Below are 7,261 nucleotides of genomic sequence, written 5' to 3' on the forward strand. Positions count from 1 at the left end.
TACTGATGTCAAAAAACTACGGTTTTATACATTGTGTGTTCAAAACATAACAAAATATTATTTTTAATGCGTTAGTTTCTTAAGTTATGTAGAAAGCAAAATGTGGAATTACTGTTGTTACTATAACATTAGCTTTTATAATTGCTCATGTGTTTATCTTCACTGAGATCTTTATTTCTCCATCTGGCTTCAAGTTACTGTCTAGAGTCCTTCCATTTCACCCTGGAGGACTCCCTTGGGTGTTTCTTGAAGGTCAGGTCTAGTAGTAACAAATTCCCTCAGCTTCTGTTTATCTGAGAATGTTTTAATTTTCCCCTCACTTTTGGAGGACAGTTTTGCTAGATATAGAATTTTTGGGTGACAGTTTTTTTTTCTTTTAGCATTTTGAATATCATCAGCCCACTGCCTCTGGTCTCCCAAGCTTCTGATGAGAAATCTGTGGGTAATCTTATTGAGGACACGTGGATATCATGAGTCACGTCTCCTGCTTATTTCAAAAATTTCTTTGTCTTGGTTTTTTGATAGTTTGATGACAATGAGTCTCAGTGTGAGTCTCTTTGAATTTATCCTACCTGGAGTTCATGGAGCTTCTTGGATTTTATGTTCATGTCTTTATCAAACTTGGAAGTTTTGAGCCATTATTTCTTCAAATACTTGTCCTGCCTGCTTCTCTCTCTCCTCTCCTTCTGGGACTCCCACACTGTGCATGCTGGTCCTTTAGGCTCGTTCACTTTTCTTGGATCTTTTTTATTTATGTTCCTCAGACTCAATAGTTTGCACTGTCCTATCTCCAACTTCCCTGGCTCTTTCTTCTGTCTGCTCAAGTCTGCCTTTGAATTCTTCTAGGGAAGTTTTCATTTTAGTTATTGTACTTTTCAGCTCCTTTATTTCTTCTTGAATTCTATATAGATGTCTCTTTATTGGTATTTCCTTTTTTTTCAGACATTGTTTTCTTGATTTCTTTAATGCTTTCCTCTAGTTTTTTTGAGCGTTTTTAAGATGGTTGTGTTTAGGTCTGCCTAGTAGATCCACCATCAGGTCTTTTTCAGGGTTAGTTTCTGTTGGTCTATGTTTTTTTTTCCCTTTTGAACAGGCCATACTTTCCTGTTTCTTTGTATGATTTGTGATTTTTGTTGTTGTTGTTGAAAACTGGACATTTGAATCTAATGATGTGATATGTCTGGAAATCAGATTCTCCTTCCCCAGGGCTTGCTGTTTGGTTTTGATTGTTACAGGCCGTCTTCGTGCCAAGGATCAGCCTGAAGTGTACGTAAGAGGTATTCTCAGGTGCTTCCTGGCCACACACCTTCCCTGAACATGTTCACTGCCCACCGAATTCCCCTCTACATGCAGCTGCATTCTAATACCCTACTCTTCAATGTCTGGCTCCCCCAAAAAGAAAGAGAAAAGTGAACAGGGAAAAAAAAGTGGCAATACTTTAAATCCCCTGTAAGTAAATTCAGCCAGAGAAGGAAGGGATGGGGACTTGCAATGATGGGAGGAAAGGAAACAACAATGGCAGCCTCAATGGTTTAAGAAGAAAATATCACAGAAAGTAGCTTCTCTGTACACCAACAAATTGGATAGCCTTGGGGAAATGGACAAATTCCTAGAAACACAAAACCTACAAACCATGAAGAAACAGAAATTCCGAACAGATCTATAACTAGTAACGACATTGAATAAGGAACTGAAAATCTCCTGACAAAGAAAAGCCCTGAACCTGATGGCTTCGCTGGTGAGTTCTACCAAACGTTAAAGAAGAACTAACACCAGCACTTCTTAAACTTTTCAAAAAAAGTTGAAGAGGAGGGAATATTCCCTTACTCATTCTATGACATCAGCATTATGCTGATGCCAAAGTCAGACAAAGATACTACAAGAAAAGAAAATACAGACCAATAATCCTATTGAACATTGACACAAAAATCCTCCACAAAGTATTACCAAACAGAATTCAATAGGATAGTAAAAGGATTAAATACCATGAGCAAGTGGGATTCATTCCTGCAATGCAAGTATAGTTCAACATCTGAAAATTGACCAGTGTAATATAACCCACATGATATCTCAATGCAGAAAAATCTTTTGATAAAATTTAATATCCTTTCATGATAGAAACACCCCAAAACTAGGAATAGAAAGAACCCATCTCAATATAACAAAAGCCATATATGAAAATTGACTTGGATATACATGTTCATGGATTGGAAGACAATATTAAGTTGAGTGGTATTGATGTCAATACCACTCAAAGTGATTTATAAATTTAATTCAATCTCTATCAAAATCCAAATGATGATTTTTGCAGAAATAGAAAAAAACATTCTAAATCCATAAGAAATCTCAAGGGACCCTGAATAACATAAACAATCTTAAAAGAGAAGACCAAAGCTGGAGGACTCACACTTCCTCATTTCAAAACTTACTACAAAGCTATAGTAATGAAAACAGTGTGGTACTGGCATAAAGACAGACATATAGACCTGTGGAATAGAGTCCAGAAGTAATCCTTGCATACATATTCAAGTACTTTTCAACAAAGATGTCATGACCATTCAGTGGAGTTAAAGAGAGTTCTTTTCTTTTTCTTTTTTTTTTTTTTTCAACGTTTATTTATTTTTGGGACAGAGAGAGACAGAGCATGAATGGGGGAGGGGCAGAGAGAGAGGGAGACACAGAATCGGAAACAGGCTCCAGGCTCCGAGCCGTCAGCCCAGAGCCCGACGCAGGGCTCGAACTCCCGGACCGCGAGATCGTGACCTGGCTGAAGTCGGACGCTTAACCGACTGCGCCACCCAGGCGCCCCAAGAGAGTTCTTTTCAACAAATGGTGCTGGTGCAGTGAAAAATGAGTATCCACAAGCAAAAGAATGAAGTTGGGCCCTTACCTAACACCAGACACAAAAATTAACTCAAAGTGGATCCATGATCTAGATATAAGACCTAAATCTATAAAACTTAGAAGAAACGTGGGGCAAAACCTCACAACATTGCAGTTGGCAATGATTTCTTGGCTGTGACACCAAAAGCATAAGCCACTTAAGAAAAAATAGACAAACTGAATTTTCTGAAAAATAAAACATTTTGTGTATGAAAAGATACTATCCACAGAGTCAAAAGGCAACCCTACAGAATGGGAAAAAGTCTTTGCAAATTGTACATGTGGTAAGGGATTAAAGTCCCGAATAGATAGAGAACTTCTAAAACTCAACAACAAAAAAACCAAACAACTTGACTCAAAAATGGATGAAGGACTTGAATAGAAATTTCTCCAAAGAAGATATACAAATGGCCAATGAGCACATGAAAAGATGCTCAACGTCATGAATTATTAGAGAAGCACATACCAAAATTCTAAGGATATCACCTCATACTCATTAGGACGGCTAAGATTTAAAAAACCCCAGGAAATAACACATGTTGGAGGATGTGGAGAAATTGGAATTATTGGCTGGAATGTAAAACAGTAGAGCCTCTGTGGACAACGGTACGGTGGTTCCTCAAAAAAAAAAAAAAAAAAAAAAAGATAAAATTACAATATGATCCAGCAATTCCATTTCTGGCTATATACCACCCCCCAAATCAAAAGCTGGGTCTCAAAGAGATATTTGTACACCCATCTTCATTGTTCACGTTAGTGATTACTCCCAATAGCTAAAACATGAAAACAACCCAAGTGTCCACCTGCATCACTTGAATGGATAACCACAGTGCAAGCACAGAATATAGTGCAGTATATTCACACAGTGCAGTATTATTCAGCCTTAAAGAGAAAGGAAATTCTGTCACCTGCCACAACATGGATGAACCTTGAGGATACAGTATGTTCAGTGAAATACGCCAGTGACAAAAAAGCAAATACTGTAAGATTTCAATTATATGAGGGACTTAGAATATTGAAAAAATCACAGACAGAAAGTAGAATGGTGGCTGCCAGGGACTGGGACGGGAAAGGGGAGTTAGTGTTTAATGGGTACAGGGTTTCAGTTTTTCGAGAGGAAAGGAATTTCAGAGACGGATGGAGGTGATCATGTACCTAATACCACTGAGCTCTACACTTAAAAATGGTTACGACAATAAGCTTTATGTTATGTGTATTTTACCATAGTTTTTAAAAACTGGGGGGAAAAGTCCTTACAAATTAGTAAAACTGAGCACCCATTAGGAACACGGGGAAACCACAACCAGGCAAATGGTCAGTAATCAAAAGCTGTCGAAGGCACAGGAATCGAGGCCCTATAGACAGACCAACAGTGCGCCGCTCCTCACCCATGAAACCGGCATGTGAGAAAACCAAAACAAACCAAACAGCAATCCTGCCCGTTGTGGAGAATGCCAGCGTCCTGCCCCACTTTCCTGGTGCGTATCTGACGGGAAGCCTGAAAGCCTTGACACTTCTCAGAGCTTTTGACCCAGAGCCACTCTCCCAGCAGCAGGGGCCCCTCACCACTGGATCCCCACCTCCACCTGCTTATTACAACGGCTGCAATGGGCCGCCACGAGGCTCACACACTGTGTGGCGTGGAGCGTTGACATGTTTTAGGTCACCCGGGAGGGTGTGTGTACCGTCTGTGGAGAATGTCGCTTTATGACATGGCCCAATGCCAGCCCTCGCCCCTCGGGTGGGGGTTGGGCTCCCCCAGGTGCTGCTCAATGAGCAGCATCCCATGATCCTTGCTTCTTTGCAGGTGCACCCCACACCAGGGTCCCCCCTTCACTTTGCACAAATGTGTGAAAGAAGCCAGAGAAGGGACTGATCCACTGAAATGTGGAAAGAATCAAACTATTTGTGGTTTTCTTAATCATAAGAACTAAGTTCTTCCAGCATCACAAAGCATTCTGTAGGTGCAAACATGGTCTTCCCACACTATGCACCCGGAGACCCTTGGCAGCCCTGGCAGTGAAGAGGGCAGGTACTATTAAGCCCAGCCTGGTCCTACAGATGAGAAGATGCTGGCTGGGGAGGAGGGTGGGCCGGCCCACAGCCGCTGCCGAGGCCCCAGCTCCTTCTCCTCGGCACTGGCCATCCCTCCTCCGACCTGGCCCATCCCAGGGTGCTCATCTGAAGGCCCCCCTGCTTCCCACAGCTCGCGGAAACACAGAGCCACCCTTCTGGCCAGTGATGCCGAGTCCGCTGCGTGTCATATGCACTGGCCGGGGCCGGGGCCCGGGCAGCGCCCAACCTGGTGGCCCAGTGGCAGGAGCCCTCCCTACTCTGTCCCTGCACGGTGCCTTCCCTAACCGCTGTGCCCAACGACGGCCCCCGCCCTGCTGCGGACTTTGTCAGCCTCCCGGGTTTCTTTCATTAGCACATGGTGGCAGCATCACGGTGGCCAGCAGGGCCCAGCGGCGCATCGATTCCTGAGTCTGCCAATGGGCCACACCTGGGACCCTTGTGCCCACCCCCTCCAGCCTGGCCTGGGAGAGTCCAGGTCACATATGCCCGGGGCTCCTGCCTCCGCTCCCCCCACCCCAGTCTCCTGCCTCTGAATAACGTCAGGAAGGCAGACAGCGTCCCTCCTCAGAGCCCCAAAGGCCTGTCCTGCCTCCTGGCCTGGTGAGATGAGGCTGGGAATAAACCCCAAAAGGCTTTCTTGTTGTTGTTAAACAAATGTAAGATTATCCCCGGGCCAGAACTCCTTTATTGCAAGAAAAAAACCCGCGAATCTGTGGATCTCCAGCTTCCTTCTTCTTGGGCATTAATCTAAAAATGAGGTTCCTTTTCTTGGGGACAGCTGGGTAGACAGAAGGTATGGGTGCTGGAGCTGGTGATTTTCTCCCTGGGTATGGGGGGGGCGGGGGTGGTGGTGGTGGTGGTGGTGGTGGTGATATGCCCTGTGGGGACACCTGAGGCACCACGCCCTGCTGGTTTTTGTGTTGTTAGTATCAGAGACCTCTCAGTTGACCCCCCCCACCCCTACCCTAAAGCCTTGCTCTAAGGGTGCTGGGACCCCAGGGCCCTATTAAACTGGACGAGGAGTCCTGGGAGGGTGTGGGGTCTGGCCCAGCAAGGGGGCCGTCACAGGCGCCATCAGCCAGGACTCCTACTTCTGCACCCCCTGCTTAGTCTCACCGGGCAGACTTTGGTGGGCAGCGGGGCTGAGAATGCGGGTGGGCCACCTCCAGCCTCAGAGGAATGGGGGGCAGGCTAGGCTCTTGCTGATTCTAGAGTGAGGGTGGGGGGGTGACCTGTCCTCTCCACTAGAGTATCAGGGACCCTTTGTCACCTGAAGAGTGCCTGGGGGGCCCTGGAGAGCTCATTCTGGACCTGGCAGCTCCTTCCAGAAGGAGGAGGAACAGGCTCTCCCTCTTGAGCCCAGAGGAGAGGGACCAGCCCCGCTGGAGACCCCGTTCGGGTTCCAAGTCAGAGGGGCTGGTCTTCCCGTGGGGGTGACTTGGGCTCCTCAGCCCTCTGAATGTGATCTCTAGGCCAGAGATAAAACCAAACTCCCAGGAAGCAGCCAGGGGTCCGCCTGCACACGCTGAGCCCCTGGGGGCTATTTGGTGAGGAGGTGACCGCGAGGTCTCCCCTGCTGTCCCAGCAGCCAAGCCCGGAAGCCGCAGAGTCTTCGCACGGAGCCCGGAAATGGAGGAATCCCTCCCAAACCCCTCAGCTCTGCCCCAGAAAGTGCCAAAGAGGGGGCGGCCAGACGAGTCCCTCCCCCGGTCCCCACCGCGTCCTAAGCAGCGGGCGTGGGGAGCTCGGAGGGAGGGCAAGCAGCTGGAACGGGGGTCGCCAGGCCTGCGCGCCCCCGGCCCCCCGGCCCCCCGCGAGGAGCTCGCTCGCCACCGGGGAGGCCGGCCGGCCGGCGGGTCCCAAGGCGCCCGCGCGCGGCCGCGGCTCCAGGCGGGTGCCGGGCCGGCCGGGCGGCGCTTACCTGACCCCGGAGCGCGCGGGGCGCCCTCGCCGGACACGTCTCGAGGAGCTCCGGGTGCTGGCGGCCGCGACGCGGGCTCCGAGCGGGCAAGAGGGAGGGGTCCGCGGCGGGGGCCGCCCACTTTATACGCCTCCCGCCGCCCGCCAGGGCCGCGCCCCGACGCCCCGACAGCGCGGACAGCGGGAGGCGCTGCGGCCCCGCGGATGGCGGGGGACCAGGGGTGGGAAGTGAGGGCCCTGGGGTGGGGGCATGTAGGGTCGGAGGGGTGGACTGGGGGGCGGGAAGTGAAGAGGGCGCGGTGGGGAGGAAGGGACAGGGGTGCAGTGTGGCGGGGGGACGGAGGGGGGCCGGGAGGACGGAGGGTTGGAGGGGGACACGGCG

At 48.8% G+C, this 7,261-nt stretch overlaps 1 protein-coding gene across 2 annotated transcripts in view; it reads right to left on the bottom strand.

Annotated features, from left to right (window-relative positions):
* The window catches only part of COL6A2 (collagen type VI alpha 2 chain), a 32,974-nt gene extending 25,959 nt beyond the window's left edge, over positions 1-7,015 (bottom strand). For both annotated transcript variants that reach the window (XM_023238595.2, XM_023238596.2), the window contains exon 1: positions 6,881-7,015. The gene's annotated coding sequence lies outside the window, so the exon portion shown is untranslated. The remainder of the gene's footprint in view (positions 1-6,880) is intronic.
* Between the last annotated feature and the right edge of the window lie 246 nt (positions 7,016-7,261).

Source organism: Felis catus, chromosome C2 (genome assembly GCF_018350175.1).
Source record: "Felis catus isolate Fca126 chromosome C2, F.catus_Fca126_mat1.0, whole genome shotgun sequence".
Lineage (NCBI taxonomy): Eukaryota > Metazoa > Chordata > Mammalia > Carnivora > Felidae > Felis > Felis catus.